Raw genomic sequence first — 21,499 nt, 5'->3', positions numbered from 1 at the left:
AATAATATGGTATTCTGTAAGCGCTTTGAGCCTTTGGGGAAAAGCGCATTATAAATGCTAATTATTATTATCTCCACCAACATGAGTTGGCAAGTTGAGCCATGGCTCGATTTGCCCCGTAGGGTCTGGCTCAACTTACCCCAGTCTGAACTTTCTGAGATGTCTCCACATACACACATCTTCTATGCATCCATCGTATTAAAGTCTACGACAAGAATGGAGACACATACCTGGACTAACAATAATTGTCATCTGATATCCATATTATCTCCATGCTGCATATGGAAGAAACGTGAACTTACCTGTTTTACACCTTTTTACTTTTATGGCTGAAAATTGGATTTTTCCCTCTGCAACACTGGTTTCCGTTTCAATTTCAATTTAGAAAACAATATGGCACAACGTGGACTTATGCAATGGGGCATCTATACTATAGATGGCGCCACCACAAAGTCTGACTCATTCATAAATGGCTGGGAGGTGGTGCCTCACTTCAACTTACCCCGATGCTCAACTTGCCCCGCCTTCCCCTACTTACTCTTTCACGTGACTGTACAATGCATTTAGGATCGGAGGCAAGAAATAAATATACCGTACAGTGTTTTTCACCTTTTTATTGGACAAAAACCAATTATGTATATATTTCAACAAGGAGGCTCACTTTCATTTCATCACATGCAGTGTTATTTGTAAAAGTTTATGCATGCCTGCCTGCATAATAAATCTTACGCTTCCATGTAATAAGAATAATAATAATTAGTAATATAATACCGAGTGTTTAGACAATACTCAATAGTCAATACAAATGTGTTCTACTTGTGACTCGGCGCACCTCTCATATATCTAACAGTAACATGTACGCAACTACAAGGATGTAATATTGTAATGACAATATACCATCAGAACAGACAACATGTTGTTGTTGTTCAAGGAATATTATTAATATTATTGTCCAGCAATTTATGTATTTACGATTTTAGTCCAACTCCAATAGCTGATGATTTATTGGCATAAATGTGTTGCTCGATATTAATATTAATATTGTAGCGACCCATTGGTCCCCCAAGCGAGACCAGCAGCAGAATCGCCTTGCTCCAGCCGGTGACGTAACCTTGCTCCAGCCGGTGACGTAACTAGATCAATCACATGGGGGTTAAATGCATGTTCCAAGTGAGCTCCAATCGGTGGAGGCGTCGTGGTGCACCGGGCTAAGGCGGGCCACGATGACGTATCAACGATGAGATCGAGAGCTGCAAGCAAACTGCTAAAGGTTCGAACCCTCGATCCTGGGCCCCCGCAGGTGTTGCGCCGCGGAAAATGAGCCTTCAAGCCAAAGACGTCCGGACGGACGCCCCGGGCACCCGGGCCTCCACCCTCCTGAATCTAAACCAATTAATCAATAATTAATCACTGAAAAGCTAATTAATGCATTTGAAATCGTCCACCGTTCCTTGTCGTGACGTCACATTCAACCGACCGTAAAATGAAATGTTGTTGTTTTTTTGAAATATATTTAAATAATCTCGTTGACCCTTAAGGACTTATATATATATATATAAAACCCTTCGGTTTATAATTATATATAAAATCGATGGACCATCCACAGGGTAAAGGAAAGAATAAAAGAAAAAAATATCACTTCCCGTTCCAGATCCAGGAAGTTGACCCCCAGAGGAAGAAGAAGAAGAACAACCACCCTCCGGCTCGTCACTCGTCACTCGTCACTCGTCACTCGTCGTCCTCGGGCACACTGCAACTGTAAGTTGTAGGTGCAGGTAGTTGCACAGTCTCTGTGGTACGCTGCTTGTAGGTGCAGGTAGTTGGACAGTCTCTGTGGTACGCTGCTTGTTGGTTTCGGCAGTTGCACAGTCGCTGTGGTACGCTGCTTGTTGGTGTAGGTAGTTGCACAGTCTCTGTGGTGCGCTGCTTGTTGGTTTCGGCAGTTGCACAGTCTCTGTGGTACGCTGCTTGTAGGTGTAGGTAGTTGCACAGTCTCTGTGGTATGCTGCTTGTATGTGTAGGTAGTTGCACAGTCTCTGTGGTATGCTGCTTGTTGGTGTAGGTAGTTGGACATTCTTTGTGGTATGCTGCTTGTATGTGTAGGTAGTTGCACAGTCTCTGTGGTATGCTGCTTGTAGGTGTAGGTAGTTGCACAGTCGCTGTGTTATGCTGCTTGTAGGTGTAGGTCGTTGCACAGTCTCTGTGGTATTCTGCTTGTAGGTGTAGGTAGTTGCACAGTCGCTGTGGTATGCTGTTTGTTGGTTTCGGTAGTTGCACAGTCTCTGTGGGATGCTGCTTGTCGGTGTTGGTCGTTGCACAGTCTCTGCGTTATGCTGCTTGTAGGTGGAGGTAGTGGGACAGTCTTTGTCGTATGCTGCTTGTAGGTGTAGGTAGTTGCACAGTCTCTGTGGTATGCTGCTTGTAGGTGTAGGTAGTTGCACAGTCTCTGTGGTATGCTGCTTGAAGGTGTAGGTAGTTGCACAGTCTCTGTTGGATGCTGCTTGTCGGTGAACATAGTTGCACAGTCGCTGTGGTGTGCTGCTTGTAGGTGGAGGTAGTGGGACAGTCTTTGTCGTATGCTGCTTGTAGGTGTACATAGTTGCACAGTCGCTGTGGTATACTGCTTGTAGGTGTAGGTAGTTGCACAGTCTCTGTGGTATGCTGCTTGTAGGTGTAGGTAGTTGCACAGTCTCTGTTGGATGCTGCTTGTCGGTGAACATAGTTGCACAGTCGCTGTGGTGTGCTGCTTGTAGGTGTAGGTCGTTGCACAGTCTCTGTGGTATGCTGCTTGTAGGTGAAGGTAGTTGCACAGTCCTGTGGTATGCTGCTTGTAGGTGTACATAGTTGCACAGTCGCTGTGGTATGCTGCTTGTAGGTGTAGGTAGTTGCACAGTCTGTGTGGTATGCTGCTTGTAGGTGGAGGTAGTTGCACAGTCTCTGTGGTATACTGCTTGTAGGTGTAGGTAGTTGCATAGTCTCTGTGGGATGCTGCTTGTAGGTGCAGGTAGTTGCACAGTCTCTGTGGTACGCTGCTTGTAGGTGTAGGTAGTTGCACAGTCTCTGTGGTGCGCTGCTTGTTGGTTTCGGCAGTTGCACAGTCTCTGTGGTATGCTGCTTGTAGGTGAAGGTAGTTGCACAGTCTCTGTGGTACGCTGCTTGTAGGTGCAGGTAGTTGGACAGTCTCTGTGGTGCGCTGCTTGTAGGTGCAGGTAGTTGCACAGTCTCTGTGGTACGCTGCTTGTAGGTGCAGGTAGTTGCACAGTCTCTGTGGTGCGCTGCTTGTTGGTTTCGGCAGTTGCACAGTCTCTGTGGTACGCTGCTTGTAGGTGCAGGTAGTTGAACAGTCTCTGTGGTACGCTGCTTGTTGGTTTCGGCAGTTGCACAGTCTCTGTGGTACGTTGCTTGTTGGTGTAGGTAGTTGCACAGTCTCTGTGGTGCGCTGCTTGTTGGTTTCGGCAGTTGCACAGTCTCTGTCGTACGCTGCTTGTTGTTGTATCTAGTTGGACAGTCTCTGTGGTATGCTGCTTGAAGGTGGAGGTAGTTGGACAGTGTCTGTGGTATGCTGCTTGTCGGTGTACATAGCTGCACAGTCGCTGTGGTATGCTGGTTGTAGGTGTAGGTAGTTGCACAGTCGCTGTGGTATGCTGCTTGTAGGTGCAGGTAGTTGCACAGTCTCTGTGGTGCGCTGCTTGTAGGTGCAGGTAGTTGCACAGTCTCTGTGGTACGCTGCTTGTAGGTGCAGGTAGTTGCACAGTCTCTGTGGTGCGCTGCTTGTTGGTTTCGGCAGTTGCACAGTCTCTGTGGTACGCTGCTTGTAGGTGCAGGTAGTTGGACAGTCTCTGTGGTACGCTGCTTGTTGGTGTCGGCAGTTGCACAGTCTCTGTGGTACGTTGCTTGTTGGTGTAGGTAGTTGCACAGTCTCTGTGGTGCGCTGCTTGTTGGTTTCGGCAGTTGCACAGTCTCTGTCGTACGCTGCTTGTTGTTGTATCTAGTTGGACAGTCTCTGTGGTATGCTGCTTGGAGGTGGAGGTAGTTGGACAGTCTCTGTGGTATGCTGCTTGTCGGTGTACATAGTTGCACAGTCGCTGTGGTATGCTGCTTGTAGGTGTAGGTAGTTGCACAGTCGCTGTGGTATGCTGCTTGTAGGTGCAGGTAGTTGCACAGTCTCTGTGGTGCGCTGCTTGTTGGTTTCGGCAGTTGCACAGTCTCTGTGGTACACTGCTTGTAGGTGCAGGTAGTTGCACAGTCTCTGTGGTACGCTGCTTGTAGGTGCAGGTAGTTGCACAGTCTCTGTGGTGCGCTGCTTGTTGGTTTCGGCAGTTGCACAGTCTCTGTGGTACGCTGCTTGTAGGTGCAGGTAGTTGGACAGTCTCTGTGGTACGCTGCTTGTTGTTGTATCTAGTTGGACAGTCTCTGTGGTATGCTGCTTGGAGGTGGAGGTAGTTGGACAGTCTCTGTGGTATGCTGCTTGTCGGTGTACATAGTTGCACAGTCGCTGTGGTATGCTGCTTGTAGGTGTAGGTAGTTGCACAGTCGCTGTGGTACACTGCTTGTAGGTGCAGGTAGTTGCACAGTCTCTGTGGTGCGCTGCTTGTTGGTTTCGGCAGTTGCACAGTCTCTGTGGTACGCTGCTTGTTGTTGTATCTAGTTGGACAGTCTCTGTGGTATGCTGCTTGGAGGTGGAGGTAGTTGGACAGTCTCTGTGGTATGCTGCTTGTCAGTGTACATAGTTGCACAGTCGCTGTGGTATGCTGCTTGTAGGTGTAGGTAGTTGCACAGTCGCTGTGGTATGCTGCTTGTAGGTGTAGGTAGTTGCACAGTCTCTGTGGTATGCTGCTTGTAGGTGTAGGTAGTTGCACAGTCTGTGGGATGCTGCTTGTAGGTGTAGGTAGTTGCACAGTCGCTGTGGTATGCTGCTTGTTGGTGTACGTAGTTGCACAGTCGCTGTGGTATGCTGCTTGTATGTGTATGTAGTTGGACAGTCGCTGTGGCATGCTGCTTGTTGGTGTAGGTAGTTGCACATTCGCTGTGGTATTCTGCTTGTATGTGTAGGTAGTTGCACAGTCGCTGTGGTATGCTGCTTGTATGTGTAGGTAGTTGCACATTCGCTGTGGTATGCTGCTTGTATGTGTAGGTAGTTGTAGTGTCGCTGTGGTATGCTGCTTGTTGGTGTAGGTAGTTGCACAGTCGCTGTGGTATGCTCCTTGTATGTGTAGGTTGTTGCACAGTCGCTGTGGTATGCTGCTTGTCGGTGTACGTAGTTGCACAGTCTCTGTGGGATGCTGCTTGTAGGTGTAGGTAGTTGCACAGTCTCTGTGGTATGCTGCTGGAAGGTGTAGGTAGTTGCACACTGCACAGTCTGTGGTATGCTGCTTGTAGGTGTACATAGTTGCACAGTCGCTGTGGTATACTGCTTGTAGGTGTAGGTAGTTGCACAGTCTCTGTGGTACGCTGCTTGTTGGTGAACATAGTTGCACAGTCGCAGTGGTGTGCTGCTTGTAGGTGTAGGTCGTTGCACAGTCTCTGTGGTATGCTGCTTGTAGGTGAAGGTAGTTGCACAGTCCTGTGGTATGCTGCTTGTAGGTGTACATAGTTGCACAGTCGCTGTGGTATGCTGCTTGTAGGTGTAGGTAGTTGCACAGTCTCTGTGGTATACTGCTTGTAGGTGTAGGTAGTTGCATAGTCTCTGTGGGATGCTGCTTGTAGGTGCAGGTAGTTGCACAGTCTCTGTGGTACGCTGCTTGTAGGTGCAGGTAGTTGCACAGTCTCTGTGGTGCGCTGCTTGTTGGTTTCGGCAGTTGCACAGTCTCTGTGGTACGCTGCTTGTAGGTGCAGGTAGTTGGACAGTCTCTGTGGTGCGCTGCTTGTAGGTGCAGGTAGTTGCACAGTCTCTGTGGTACGCTGCTTGTAGGTGCAGGTAGTTGCACAGTCTCTGTGGTGCGCTGCTTGTTGGTTTCGGCAGTTGCACAGTCTCTGTGGTACGCTGCTTGTAGGTGCAGGTAGTTGGACAGTCTCTGTGGTACGCTGCTTGTTGGTTTCGGCAGTTGCACAGTCTCTGTGGTACGTTGCTTGTTGGTGTAGGTAGTTGCACAGTCTCTGTGGTGCGCTGCTTGTTGGTTTCGGCAGTTGCACAGTCTCTGTCGTACGCTGCTTGTTGTTGTATCTAGTTGGACAGTCTCTGTAGTATGCTGCTTGAAGGTGGAGGTAGTTGGACAGTGTCTGTGGTATGCTGCTTGTCGGTGTACATAGCTGCACAGTCGCTGTGGTATGCTGGTTGTAGGTGTAGGTAGTTGCACAGTCGCTGTGGTATTCTGCTTGTAGGTGCAGGTAGTTGCACAGTCTCTGTGGTGCGCTGCTCGTAGGTGCAGGTAGTTGCACAGTCTCTGTGGTACGCTGCTTGTAGGTGCATGTGGTTGCACAGTCTCTGTGGTGCGCTGCTTGTTGGTTTCGGCAGTTGCACATTCTCTGTGGTACGCTGCTTGTAGGTGCAGGTAGTTGGACAGTCTCTGTGGTACGCTGCTTGTTGGTTTCGGCAGTTGCACAGTCTCTGTGGTACGTTGCTTGTTGGTGTAGGTAGTTGCACAGTCTCTGTGGTGCGCTGCTTGTTGGTTTCGGCAGTTGCACAGTCTCTGTCGTACGCTGCTTGTTGTTGTATCGAGTTGGACAGTCTCTGTGGTATGCTGCTTGGAGGTGGAGGTAGTTGGACAGTCTCTGTGGTATGCTGCTTGTCGGTGTACATAGTTGCACAGTCGCTGTGGTATGCTGCTTGTAGGTGTAGGTAGTTGCACAGTCGCTGTGGTATGCTGCTTGTAGGTGCAGGTAGTTGCACAGTCTCTGTGGTGCGCTGCTTGTTGGTTTCGGCAGTTGCACAGTCTCTGTGGTACACTGCTTGTAGGTGCAGGTAGTTGCACAGTCTCTGTGGTACGCTGCTTGTAGGTGCAGGTAGTTGCACAGTCTCTGTGGTGCGCTGCTTGTTGGTTTCGGCAGTTGCACAGTCTCTGTGGTATGCTGCTTGTAGGTGCAGGTAGTTGGACAGTCTCTGTGGTACGCTGCTTGTTGGTTTCGGCAGTTGCACAGTCTCTGTCGTACGCTGCTTGTTGTTGTATCTAGTTGGACAGTCTCTGTGGTATGCTGCTTGGAGGTGGAGGTAGTTGGACAGTCTCTGTGGTATGCTGCTTGTCGGTGTACATAGTTGCACAGTCGCTGTGGTATGCTGCTTGTAGGTGTAGGTAGCTGCACAGTCGCTGTGGTATGCTGCTTGTAGGTGCAGGTAGTTGCACAGTCTCTGTGGTATGCTGCTTGTAGGTGCAGGTAGTTGCACAGTCTCTGTGGTGCGCTGCTTGTTGGTTTCGGCAGTTGCACAGTCTCTGTGGTACACTGCTTGTAGGTGCAGGTAGTTGCACAGTCTCTGTGGTACGCTGCTTGTAGGTGCAGGTAGTTGCACAGTCTCTGTGGTGCGCTGCTTGTTGGTTTCGGCAGTTGCACAGTCTCTGTGGTACGCTGCTTGTTCTTGTATCTAGTTGGACAGTCTCTGTGGTATGCTGCTTGGAGGTGGAGGTAGTTGGACAGTCTCTGTGGTATGCTGCTTGTCAGTGTACATAGTTGCACAGTCGCTGTGGTATGCTGCTTGTAGGTGTAGGTAGTTGCACAGTCGCTGTGGTATGCTGCTTGTAGGTGTAGGTAGTTGCACAGTCTGTGGGATGCTGCTTGTAGGTGTAGGTAGTTGCACAGTCGCTGTGGTATGCTGCTTGTTGGTGTACGTAGTTGCACAGTCGCTGTGGTATGCTGCTTGTATGTGTATGTAGTTGGACAGTCGCTGTGGCATGCTGCTTGTTGGTGTAGGTAGTTGCACATTCGCTGTGGTATTCTGCTTGTATGTGTAGGTAGTTGCACAGTCGCTGTGGTATGCTGCTTGTATGTGTAGGTAGTTGCACATTCGCTGTGGTATGCTGCTTGTATGTGTAGGTAGTTGTAGTGTCGCTGTGGTATGCTGCTTGTTGGTGTAGGTAGTTGCACAGTCGCTGTGGTATGCTCCTTGTATGTGTAGGTTGTTGCACAGTCGCTGTGGTATGCTGCTTGTAGGTGTACGTAGTTGCACAGTCTCTGTGGGATGCTGCTTGTAGGTGTAGGTAGTTGCACAGTCTCTGTGGTATGCTGCTGGAAGGTGTAGGTAGTTGCACACTGCACAGTCTCTGTGGTATGCTGCTTGTAGGTGTACATAGTTGCACAGTCGCTGTGGTATACTGCTTGTAGGTGTACGTAGTTGCACAGTCTCTGTGGGATGCTGCTTGTATGTGTATGTAGTTGGACAGTCGCTGTGGCATGCTGCTTGTTGGTGTAGGTAGTTGCACATTCGCTGTGGTATGCTGCTTGTATGTGAAGGTAGTTGCACAGGCGCTGTGGTATGCTGCTTGTATGTGTAGGTAGTTGCACATTCGCTGTGGTATGCTGCTTGTATGTGTAGGTAGTTGCAGTGTCGCTGTGGTATGCTGCTTGTTGGTGTAGGTAGTTGCACAGTCTCTGTGGTATGCTGCTTGTAGGTGAAGGTAGTTGCACAGTCTCTGTGGTATTCTGCTTGGAGGTGTACATAGTTGCACAGTCGCTGTGGTATGCTGCTTGTAGGTGTAGGTAGTTGCACAGTCGCTGTGGTATGCTGCTTGTAGGTGTACATAGTTGCACAGTCCCTGTGGTATGCTGCTTGTAGGTGTAGGTAGTTGCACAGTGTCTGTGGTATACTGCTTGTAGGTGTAGGTAGTTGCACAGTCTCTGGTATGCTGCTTGTAGGTGTAGGTAGTTGCAGTCCCTGTGGGATGCTGCTTGTAGGTGTATGTAGTTGGACAGTCGCTGTGATATGCTGCTTGTTGGTGTAGGTAGTTGCACATTCGCTTTGGTATGCTGCTTGTATGTGTAGGTAGTTGCTCAGTCGCTGTGGTATGCTGCTTGTATGTGTAGGTAGTTTCACAGTGTCTGTGGGATGCTGCTTGGAGGTGTGTGTAGTTGTACAGTCTCTGTGTTATGCTGCTTGTATGTGTAGGTAGTTGTACAGTCGCTGTGGTATGCTGCTTGTATGTGTAGGTAGTTTCACAGTGTCTGTGGTACGCTGCTTGGAGGTGTGTGTAGTTGCACAGTCTCTGTGGGATGCTGCTTGGAGGTGTAGGTAGTTGCACAGTCTCTGTGGGATGCTGCTTGGAGGTGTAGGTAGTTGCACAGTCTCTGTGGGATGCTGCTTGGAGGTGTAGGTAGTTGGACAGTTTTTGTGGGATGCTGCTTGGAGGTGTGTGTAGTTGCACAGTCTCTGTGGGATGCTGCTTGGAGTGCAGGTAGTTGGACAGTTTTTGTGATTTGGTGTTTGGAGATGTAGGTAGTTGGACAGTTTTTGTGGGATGCTGCTTGGAGGTGTGTGTAGTTGCACAGTCTCTGTGGGATGCTGCTTGGAGTGCAGGTAGTTGGACAGTTTTTGTGATTTGGTGTTTGGAGATGTAGGTAGTTGGACAGTTTTTGGTGTTTGGAGATGTAGGTAGTTGGACTGTCGCTGGTATTGTAAAGTCATATCTGGATTTTGATCAAGTTTTATTTCTCAGGTGATATGATTGTTGCCTGCCCTTGCCTTCTCTCAGCTACAACACCTTTTATTATCTCTGGGCATGCATGGTGAGGGCTTTGGTCAGTTTGCTGTTTGGAAATGTTCACCCAGATTCGAACATGGCAGCAGGTCGCATGTAAAACTAGACCGGCACTCGGTAGAGCGCATACCCCTGCCAGGCTGAACAGTTTACGTTTTGTATCCACTGACAGGTCGGATCTAGACCTGGACCTGAACTCAAAGCTAATCGGCTTGTTCTTGTCACTTACCAAACTCATCCACCAAGTTTTGTCATAAATCATCCACACCTTTTTGAAATATGATGCTGCATATCTTTTGGTCCAATCACTCAATGGTGAAGAATCACTTAAAATTTTCAAAAATTCTCGTATCCGGATTCGTATCTTCACCAAAATCGAATCGATTCGACTTCATCACACACTCAACCTGTCCACAATTTTTTGTCCGAATCTGGCCACAAACTTTTGAGATATCCTGTTCACAAACAGATACAGACCTCCATCCACCTTCGATGGCAGAGGTAGAAAGTCCAAGCGAGGGTGTGCAACCAAGAAACTCATTTTGCAATAAATGTTCGTTTCCCATTAATCGTACACTTTCTAAAATCAAATCTCACCCCTCTCCTCCAAATCTTCCCCATAACCCCTCCCCTCCAAATCTTCCCCATCACCCATCCCTTTCAAATCTCCCCCCTTGCCCCTCCCTCCTAAACTACCCCCTCACCCCTCCCCTCCTAGACTCCTCCCTCACCCCTCCCCTCCAAATCTCCCCCATATCCCATCCCTTTCAAATCCCTCCCCTTGTCCCTTCCCTCCCAAACTCCCCCCTCGCCCCTCCCCTTCAAATCTCCCCACCCTCATTTCTTCTCAATTTCCGCCCTCTCACTCCCCCTCCTCAAAGCGTCCTCCCCGATTCTTCCCCCTTCCAACTCTCACCTCCATCTCCCCCAACCTTCTGCCTCGCTCTTCCCCCTCCTCAAATAACACCTCATTGTGCCTCACCCAATCACCATCAAACCTTTTGTCCGCCCCATCCTTCTCTTTCTCCGAGCTATTCTGAAATCTCTGACACACCTTCAACAGCTCTCCCTACCTCTTCCACCTCTTCCACATCTTACCCTGCCCCTCCTCCCCCCTGTTCTGTATCCGATGCTCCCCCTTCCTCTTCATTAACGGTATGGACCTCAAACATCCGGGGTCTTCGTTCAAACTTAACTGATCTCTCCATACAGGTTGCTTCTGTCAAACCAGACATGATCTGCTTAACAGAAACTTTCCTCCTTCATGATGTCTCTGATTCCTTAGTATCTCTCCCGGGTTACTCCCTCCTCCGGTATGATAGACCTGAGCCTCGTCCTGGAGGTGGGGTTGCTATCTTTATCAAAAACTCTCGTCCTCACTCGCCCTGCACTGTACTCTCTCCACCTCACCCCCAGGAATACCTCTGGCTACGGCTTCCCCTTTGCTCCCACCTCTTGTTCATATGTGTGTTGTACCGTCCACCAAACAGTGATGACTCCATCTACATCTCGCTGTCTGATAATATGGACCAACTTCTATCTACTCATCCCAACTCTCTCTTCCTCATATGTGGTGATTTCAACTGTCGTCATTCCAGTTGGCTGGGTGTGGGTACCTCCCTCACCAGCCATGGCTCCTCAGCAAAGGACGTCTGCGACTCACTGGGACTGACACAATCTGTCAATTTCCCGACCCGGATCTCAGTCAACGGAGCGTCTTCTCTTCTCGACTTGGTACTGACTAACTTCCCTGAAAATGTCTGCTGCTCCTCTTCTGCACCAATCGGATCATCTGATCATGTCCTTGTTAAAGTGGACATCTCTCTGACCATTCTCGGGGAGCCTGCTCAGCGTCGACGAGTCTGGCATTTCACTCAGGCCAACTGGCACGGTCTTCAAGCAGCCATCAATCATCTGGACTGGTCTCCCATCTCTACCACCTCTGACATCAACTCATCCTGGGAATTCTTCCAAAGTAAATTGCTCTCCCTCATGCACAGATTTATCCCATCTCGTCTTCAGTTGTCATACCCTTCCTCCCGTCCATGGTACACGGAATCTTGTGGTGAGGCTGTTGCCCAGAAACAACTTGCCTTCGTCTCCTGGAAAGCAAATCCAACGGAAGGAAATCTCATTTCCTTTCACAAAGCCCGAAACAAGTGTGTGTCCACCCTCATGAGAGCCAGGAAACAATATCTCTCCGTTCTCAAGACCGAACTCTCTTATCTGTCTCCCTCTTCCAAAACCTGGTGGTGTCTGGTCAAATCCGTTTCTGGTGTTTGTTCCTCCTCCATCCCCTCCCTTACCTCAAACGGCTACACAGCTGACTCCGCACGTGAAAAAGCTGAATGCCTCAACTCTGTGTTTGCCTCTAAATCTTGTGTCCCAAACCCATCCCTCTCTGTACCCACCATACCCAGTCGTACCCAGCTGCTCCTGGACTCCGTGTCCTTTCCTCCTGACAAGGTGGAAAAGTTTGTCAACCCTCGACTCTGATTCTGCAACTGGACCCGACGGCATCAGCCCACGGGTCCTAAAATCCTGCTCTGCCGCTCTATCTCACCCTCTCTCTGTTCTCTTCACCCTCTCTTTTGCTCAAGGTCAACTGCCATCTGCTTGGAAATCGGCCAACATCACCGCTTTGCACAAAAAAGGTGCAAAAACAGATCCTAGCAACGACAGACCAATCAGCCTTCTCCCAATTATCAGCAAAGTCATGGAATCCATCATTGCTTCGGATATGAAATCTTTCCTCTTCTCCAATGGCTTGATCTCTGAGCATCAATTTGGTTTCAGACCAGGTCACGCTACTCTGGACATGCTGCTTCTGCTGTCTCAACAATGGATGGAGGTCCTCAATGCCAAACAGGAAATTAGAGCTGTCTCCCTCGACATATCACGTGCCTTCGATACGGTCTGGCACCCCGCTCTGCTCACCAAACTCTCCTCCTTTGGTATCCATGGAAATCTCCACGTATGGCTGGCTGACTTCCTCTCTAGTCATCGTCAACGTGTGGCCCTGAATGGGGTTCTCTCATCTCCTCTTCCTGTTCAGGCTGGAGTGCCCCAAGGCAGTGTTCTGGGCCCTGTGCTTTTTCTGGTCTTCATCAATGATCTCTCTGACTCACTTGAAAATCCTCTCTATCTTTTTGCTGATGACTCCACTCTCTGCCGCTCCATTGCTCTTCCCTCAGATCGGCAGTCTGCAGCCTCCTCACTCTCTGAAGACTTGGACAAAATCACAGACTGGTCAAACAAGTGGAACATGTCTTTCAATCCTGACAAATCCCACACTCTTACTATGTCTCTCCGAAAAGATCGACTGGACAACCCTCCCATCTACTTTCTCAACAATCCTCTCCAAGAAGTTCTGTCGCTCAAGCTTTTGGGTCTCACTATCTGCCATGATCTTTCTTGGGAAAACCACATTTCCAAGCTGGCCTCCAAAGCCAGTCGCCGACTGGGCATCCTCCGTCGTGCGAAGTCCTTCCTCGGCACACCTGAGCTCCTCACCACATACAAGGCTTTCATCCGCAGCTCAATGGAATACTGTTCTCCCCTATGGGCCGGGCCGGTGCTCTTGCCTCACACCTAGCTCGGCTTCACGCTGTTGAAACCAAAGCTTTCAGAATTATTGGAATCTCCCGCGATGAAGCTATCTCTGAGGGCCTTTCACTCACTCACCGCAAGCAGGTAGGTGGTCTTTCTGTCTTCTACCGACTCCTCTCCGGCCTTGCACCCCCAGCTCTCTCTGTGCTCTGTCCTCCAAATATTCCTACAGGTCGCACAAGATCTGCCAGCAACCCTCTGATGGTTAAACTGCCGAAATCTCGGCTCTCTGCTCACCTTCACTCTTTCATTCCTCTTTTCTCCCGCCTCTGGAACAAACTCCCTCACTCCCTTCAATCCCACTCCTCCCTCCAGGTCTTTAAAACAGCTGTTCACCACCATCTCTTATCTTCCCCCATCCAAAACCTTGATCTTTTCTACCCCCGCTAATTCACCCCAGATCCACCTTGTTTGAAATTCCAACTTCTTTCCTGGAAGTCCTGGCCGTGTCCATATGTTTTATACCTCTCCCACCCCCCCTCCCCCTTCCCATGCCCTCCCCCAAAGCCCTCGCCCTCTCTCAGATCTCTCGATGTCTCCATGTCTCTCGGTCCCTGCTCTCAAATGTTGTGATTGTGTCCTTCCCCCTCTCTCCCCATCTTGTCTACCGCTCCCGATGTTATATGTTTGTGTGTCGGTTTGTCTTTCTGTGTGATTAATGTTCGCTCTTTCACGAGCCTCGATCTTGCAAACAAACAAACAAAAAAAAAAAAAAAAAATACAGACCTCCATCCACCTTCGATGGCAGAGGTAGAAAGTCCAAGCGAGGGTGTGCAACCATTAATTGCTCTTTCTCGTTCTGTATGTTTTTGAACGGATAGAAATGTGTTTATCCAAAATGGTTGATGAAAAGTATACGATGGACCACACGACCCTGGATCACAGCTCAACGTTGGTGGGCGGGCATCGCGAAAATGCACCCTTCCCTTAGCTGGCTCACCCGAGAAGGTTCAGTGAGGCTGCCTCTGCTCAACCCCTACCCCATCTCACAGGATGTAAGGAGGAGTATGACCCGGAGGGAACTCTGCAGATGTGTGAAGTCACATGAGATCACCAGCCAAGGGAAGGGAAGAGATGGCCCCCAGTGCCACGATCCACCACCATGAGAGCAATACCCCTTGCCCTCAACATATCCACTGACCTTGGTCGTTGTGCTCACCCCAACCACTGACGGGAACCTCAAGAACCCATAAAATTCATGCTGGACCAAAGAGTAAAACTTCAAGAAAGGAATCCAGCAATTTAGAGAACACGACCCTGCACGTGATCCACTCTCACCCTCATGGATCTTTCGGTCCTACAATCGCCGGTCGAGACCTACCAAATCGCCCAAACGTCCAAACTCTATTCAAACATGACGGTCGGATCCACTAAAGGAACCCGCTTCGCTTTCCGTCTTGTGCGCAAGTGGTCAGGAGTACGCTGGCCCATCAAATGCAGACTGAATTCACGAGAACGGCACTCAGTATAGAGCATACCTCTGCCAGGTGGATAGTTTACGTTTTGTATCCCAGAGTAGACCAGAAAATCACAATACAGAATCACATTTAATCAAAATCATCCGTCCACAACTTTTGGAGATTTCCTGCTGTATCGTTTTTCCCATTAATCGTTTTTGTCGTTTTTGGCAAATCGTTTGTGAAACAAAATCGTTTTTGGCCCAATCTCCCATTGGTGACGAATCACTTTAAAAAATGTGACTCGTCGGATCCGGATCTTCAGCAAAATTGAATCGATTCTTCCTTGTCACACACACAACCTGTGCAATCTGTTTCGTCAAAATCCGTCCATAACTTTTTGAGATATCCTGCTATGTACCGTTTCTGACCCTATCTCTCAATGATGAAGGATCACGTAAAACATTCTCGTAGCCGAATCCGGATCTTTACCAAAATCTAATCATTTCGTCTTTGTCACATACACTACCTCACTGCCAAATTTTGTCCGAATCCGTCCACAACTTTTTGAGATATCGTGTTCACAAACAAACAAACAGGGGTAAAAACATAACCCCCATCCACCTTTGGTGGCGGAGGTAACAAAGAAAGAAAATTCTTCACGATTTGACCGAATCATTTACAAGTGCAATCTTAGACGAAAGTACTTTCACCGAGGATGGAGCGGGTCAAGACCCAATGCATGTAAAATATTTCATTGATAAGTTACATTGATTTGTTTTGCAATATTTGTCAACACATGTATTTAACTTTCATTGAAATCAATGGGAAATTCCCATAACAGGTGTATAACCACAATTGACGTTATTTACTTAGTTATTGACAATAATTTGCACCCCATGTCCACTCTTGATCCAATATTCCCCAATAACATCTCACAAGAACTGAATTGATTATCTTCCTCGTACGTTCAATAACAAGCAGGGCTCCACAAGAATTAATTTGAGCGTCCTTAAATAGGACAAGTTGATCGATTTGTGGGATAAATGTTACAAACCTGTATTTGTTCAAAGAACAATAATCAAAATACATTTATCGGAGTAAAAATAGTTATTCTCTTACATCAACAGCAACTTGATCAGGATTCCTTTCTTTTCAATGTGGAATATTTTGGGGGTTTTCCCACATCTCAGAATGAGGCATTCCTGGAAATCTCCTCTGAGGTTTCTCAGAAAGGTGAGTGTCCAGGTGTACCATTTGGTAGATGGAGGGGTACGGGGTAATGTTATTGTCGTGTCTGCCCTGTCGTGAACACCGCAGGGCGACACAGATGACCAAACGAGCTTTAACTCCAAGGCGTTCAAACCTATGGCGCACCTTCATTATACGCACGGGGGAAGAGTGGGTGGTGGGGCTGGGGGGGAGAGGGGGGGGAAGTCGGGGTCCACCAGCAGTCTTTGAACCTGCAACAATTAACTCAAACCGACACACAATTAAAATGTTCAAAATATACAGGTTTATTGAAAATAAATGCCAGCAACAAAAAAATTCACGTTAAACTAATATCCTAAATGGGACGTCCCCAGACAGACTCAAATACACACATAGGGAAATATAAAAGAACGAAAGTAAAAAATGTGTGTTTGTTTAGTGGGCACATAGCTCCGATCTGCTCTTAAACCTCGTTAGGAATCGTCCAAACCCCCGCGTCCTTGGCGGGAACAGCACGCTTTGTCGTGCAGCACGCGAGCAGGAACCAGGCCTCCGTGCACAGTTCACCCCTCTAGCTGTCGAGTGCGCAGCGAGCAGGCCGCGCCCGTTCACTCGTCTCTGCTCCACACAGCACCGCCGCCTCTCCGGTTCACTCGGCATGGCCCTCAGCCATCACAAAGCCACGGCCAAGCGTGCCAGAGTCCACAAGCCACGACCGCCTTTCCTCACGATCGTCAAAACCCAAAGTTACGGATATGAAATGCTGACTGCACAGCACCAATGCCCAACGCAAGAGAGCAAAAATGCCACCGTTCGCTATGATCTCCCGGGTGTAAGGGGCAGAAAATGTCGGAACAACGTCTTTTGTCTTCTAGAGGGACAGCAAAGAGGAAAAAATGTCGGGGAGAGCGTTATTTTAAACTCAATGCTCTGACTTCATCCGTGCCTACTCCACCAATCACTAATCCCATCTTAGCAGTCCTTGCGCCAATCAATCCCGGACCAATCACTGCTCTTCAGGGCGTCGCCTCCCGGACCTCCTGTGCCTGTGTGCTCACCAGGTCGGTGGTATCAGTGGTAGTTTTCAATGTCCTGCTTCCAGTTGGTTTTTATTTAGTGTTATAAATGCGTGATTGCCTGGCTATCTGTGTGTGTTGCTGGTGTCATAAGAAACAGAGGAAAATAACAGAGGCCATTACATACAAGGGATTAATTACCCATAGTCCTTCACCAATTAACATAACCCCACCCCTCGTGATGGGAACGAAAATACGCTCTTGCACGACATACGGTCTACCGGATCCCTACTTATGATACATGGGGCTTCTTCTTCTTCATGACAATCAGAGCACACTATCTATGCAAATCTACCTGGGCTAAGGTATTGCCTACTGCCCACCCTCCCCCCACAAACGTAACATTATTTTCAAAATAAACTTTTCAAGAATTTTACCAAAACAAATTTTTTTTAACACAATGTTGGGCTTCTGCCAATTTAGATGACCTTTTGACCTCTGTCGACAGAAATTAAATTTATTGCGAAGCTATTATTTTTCTACTTTGTGCTTATACAACTTATTTCGCACGAAGATTGTTAATAAAGGAGTATAAGTTGTGGGTGGAATGGTGCCAAACTTCATTTCCTCTACTCCTGAAAAAGGAGACGTCTTAAGACTCGATCCCGGTATTTTTAAAATATCTATATATATATATTGTTACGGGTCGCGGACAAGATGTTACTTTGGGCCGAGCGGATGGTCAACCGCGACCGTTGCAGGATCCCCGATTGGCCCGACTTCCTGAACGTTGACCAGATCGCGCCACAGGTATTCAATCGGGAAACCTCTAAAGCGACCGAATGTAAAGAGGAAGAGAGAAGAAAACAGAGTACGGAGGAATAACAGGATTTATTATACACACAAGCAAAAAGAAAGCAGTCACGTTTATTTACAACACATAAGACGCAGGTGACACAGTGCAAATACTAGCTTACCTACAGTCTTAATTAACCCAGGACAGAACAAACAAAAGACAGACTCACGCGGGGAATGACAGGAATGGCAGGAGGTGGATGGCTGGAGGTGAACGCTTGGTGGAGCCAACGCGGAGCTTGGTGGAGCCTTGGTGGAGGTGAACGCTTGGTGGAGCCAACGCGGAGCTTGGTGGAGCCTTGGTGGAGGTGAACGCTTGGTGGAGCCAACACAGAGCTTGGTGGAGCCTTGGTGGAGGTGAACGCTTGGTGGAGCCAACACGGAACTTGGTGGAGCCTTGGTGGAGGTGAACGCTTGGTGGAGCCAACGCGGAGCTTGGTGGAGCCTTGGTGGAGGTGAACGCTTGGTGGAGCCAACGCGGAGCTTGGTGGAGGGTTGGTGTGACGGGTTCTCTCTCCTTCCCTCACAAGCTTCAGGACTCTTTCTCTCTCTTTCTTAGTCCCACCCAGTCCAACAACTTCCTCTCTTGCTTAGTCCAACTCAAGGCCTTCCTGTCTTCTGATCTCCTCCCTCCTCGACTCTACTCAAAGCGCATCTCTTTTCGGAAACGCCCCGCCGTGGGTTATATAGGCCCCGCCCCTCAACCTTTGCGAACCTCCCCCAAACGTTCTCTCTCCGCCCTCTCAAGCCAAACCCCTTGTTCATGGTTGGTCGAGTGGGGCTGGCTCACTCCTCCCCTCTATGACGAGGTGGAGGCACGCCTTTCTTCCCCAACCCTGCCTCGTGGTCAATGGCGGATGAAGGGGAAACCGCCCAAAATGCAGTTGGCAATTGGAAGGGAGGTAATTGGCAATGGGAATGGAAGTTTTGGGAGTGGGAATGAAGGGAATCTATCTCTTTCACTGGTGCAATGGAGTATTTCTATTAATGGGAGACACAGCCTTACCCTAAAACACAGAATTGAAGGAGCTGTGCTCCAACGCGAGTTGAAAGAATTGACGCGACCAAAGATGGAAATTCGTCCGAGTAGGTTTAATAAATGTATCACACTCGGGTACTCTCAAAAGCCCGTTTATCGGGCAGCAATATATATACACATTTATGTCGGGAAGTTTGTTCCCAATCGTGAAGTTCCCAAATCCGCTTCCGGTCCCTCGAGCGACGGGGCTTGCTTTGATCTCTCCACGGCATCAAAGTTTGAGTGTTTTCCCGTTCGTTTCTTTGTCAAATTTCCGCTGCGTATTTTGTTGTGTATGTGTTATTGTGTGTTTCTATTTGGTTTTGGTTTTGTAGTTGTTGCAAATTTGTGTGTAATTAGTCGTTTCTTTGTCCGCGCCTCGTGCGGCCTGGTGTCTCGTGCGGCCTCCTCGTCTCGACTTGTGCCCCGCCCCCTATATTCTCGTTTGTTCTTTCACCTCTGCTCCTGCTTTCTCAAATCCACGTTCTCACTTAGAGACTTTTCCCAGATTGTTTTCATGGTTTTGTTGAAATATTTCTTTAAATATGTTTAAACCGCAGCGGTGATCCCCCCCCCCCCCCCCCCCCCCAGGATTTCCATGTTTTAAACGTTTCCCAGTGTGTACCCTGGATAAGAATAGGTACGCCGTATCCCTGCGTGTCGTAGGAGGCGACTAAGTGGGTTGGCGTCGGGAAAGGCATCCGGCCATAAAAAAAAAAAAACATTGCCTCAAAAAGAGAACCATGACAATTACAACTACATGTGGGCAGGGTACAGCCCGAAGTGGAGATCGGTTTCTGAGGTTTGGGACATGGAATGTAGGGACAATGACAGGGAGATCAGGAGAAGTGGTGGAAGTATTGGTCAGAAGAAGAGTGGACATATGTTGTGTGCAAGAGACGAGATGGAAGGGAAGTGGTGTGAGAATGGTGAAGGGTAGGCAGGGACAGAAATACAAGTTTGTGTGGCAAGGGTGCCTGGAGGGCATGAATGGTGTTGGTGTCCTGTTTTCTGAGGAGTTTGTAGACAGTGTGGTGAGTGTGACTAGAGTGAGTGATAGGTTGATGATGGTGAAAATGATGATTGGAAAGCTCTTGGTGAACGTCATCTCGGGATATGCTCCGCAGGTTGGTCGGAGCGATGAAGAGAAGGACATGTTCTGGTGTGCGATAGAGAAGCTGATGGAAAACGTGAAAGATGAGGAAGTTGTTGTGGTAGGAGGAGACCTAAATGGACATGTGGGAAGGAGTATGGATGGTTTTGAAGGAGTTCATGGGGGTTACGGAGGATTTTGGAGTTTGCTGATGGAGCTGATTTGTTGATTTGTAATACTCAGTTCCAGAAAGAGGATAATAAGCTTGTTACATACACGTCAGGTGGGTCGACGACAACCGTTGACTACCTGATGGTGCGTAGGCGAGATAGGGGGCACCTCCGAGACACAAAGGTGATCCCGGGGGAGGAGGCTGTTTCACAGCACCACTTGGTTGTCTGCGACGTAAGGGTGAAAGGTGCGAGGAGAGCTCGGCGGGTGAAGTACCAACCGAGAATGAAGGTGTGGAGGTTGAAAGAGGTGACAGTAAGGGAGGCATTAAAAGAGAGGCTGAGTAGGGTCGAGGATGATGTGGTTGAGCTTGAAAGTGGTTGGATGTCAATGAAAGCTAGTCTGTTGGGAGCCGTTGGTGAGGTATGTGGATGGACAAAAGGACCACCAAGGCACTCGGAAACATGGTGGTGGGATGATGAAGTTGGAAAGACGATTGACAAGAAGAGGAAGAAGTTCAAGGAGTGGCAGAAGGCGAAGGGTACGGGAGCAGAAACAGCTGAGCATGAAAGTTATAAGGCAGCCAGGAAGGCTGCAAAGAAAGAGGTAGCAAAGGCGCAGGAGGCATGTAGGAAAATGTTCGGAGAACGCTTGGATTCGGAAGAGGGTCAGAGAGCGGTATTCAGGATTGCAAAGCAGATAGCGAAAGAGAGGTGTGATGTGATGGGGGTGAGCTGCTTGAAGGATGAAGTGGGACAAATCGTTGTCGACCCAGATGGAATTAAAGGAAGATGGAAAAGATATATGGAAATGCTGTTGAATACAGAGAATGAATGGGATGGCAACATAGAGAGTAACCCAGTTTTAGGACCGGCAGAGAAGATAACTGAGAAGGAAGTTGAGGAAGCGATAAAAGCAATGAAGGGTAGAAAAGCGGGAGGGCCGACGGGAGTTGTGGGAGATATGTTGAAGGCAGCAGGAAGTTGGGGTGTGAAGAGAATGACAGAGATCTGTAATCTGGTGGTGAAAGAAGGCCGCATTCCAGTGGATTGGGAACTGAGTACCCTCGTCCCTCTATACAAGGGGAAATGTGACCCTCTGGAGTGTGGCTCGTACCGAGCGATAAAGTTATTGGAGCATGGAATGAAGGTATTGGAAAGGGTGTTGTAGAGGAGGATAAGGAAGAAAGTGAAGATCGACGAAATGCAGTTTGGATTTATGCCAGGAAGAGGAACGACAGACGCGCTTTTCATTGTGAGGCAGTTGCAGGAGAAGTACATGGAGAAGAGGAAGAAGTTGTTTCTTGGGTTTGTTGATCTGGAGAAAGCATTCGATCGGGTTCCACGCAAAGTATTGACATGGGCATTGAGGAAGTTAGGAGTGGAGGAATGGTTGATCAGAGTAGTGATGGCAATGTACAAAAGAGCACGCACAGCTGTAAGGACGAAGGACGGGAACAGTGGTGAGTTTGAGGTGAAGGTGGGAGTGCATCAGGGGTCGGTACT

General features: G+C 48.6%; 1 long non-coding RNA gene across 1 annotated transcript in view; it reads left to right on the top strand.

Moving 5' to 3' along the window:
* The first annotated feature begins 1,247 nt into the window (after nt 1-1,247).
* Nucleotides 1,248-21,499, top strand: part of LOC144891767 (uncharacterized) — a 28,156-nt gene continuing 7,904 nt past the window's right edge. The window contains exons 1-2 of the long non-coding RNA XR_013623087.1: nt 1,248-1,270; nt 1,652-1,758. This is a non-coding gene — a long non-coding RNA (uncharacterized LOC144891767). The remainder of the gene's footprint in view (nt 1,271-1,651; nt 1,759-21,499) is intronic.

The sequence above is a fragment of the Myxine glutinosa genome, chromosome 1 (assembly GCF_964187855.1).
Source record: "Myxine glutinosa chromosome 1, kmMyxGlut1.1, whole genome shotgun sequence".
NCBI lineage: Eukaryota > Metazoa > Chordata > Myxini > Myxiniformes > Myxinidae > Myxine > Myxine glutinosa.
This window is presented reverse-complemented; position numbering and strand designations above follow the sequence as displayed.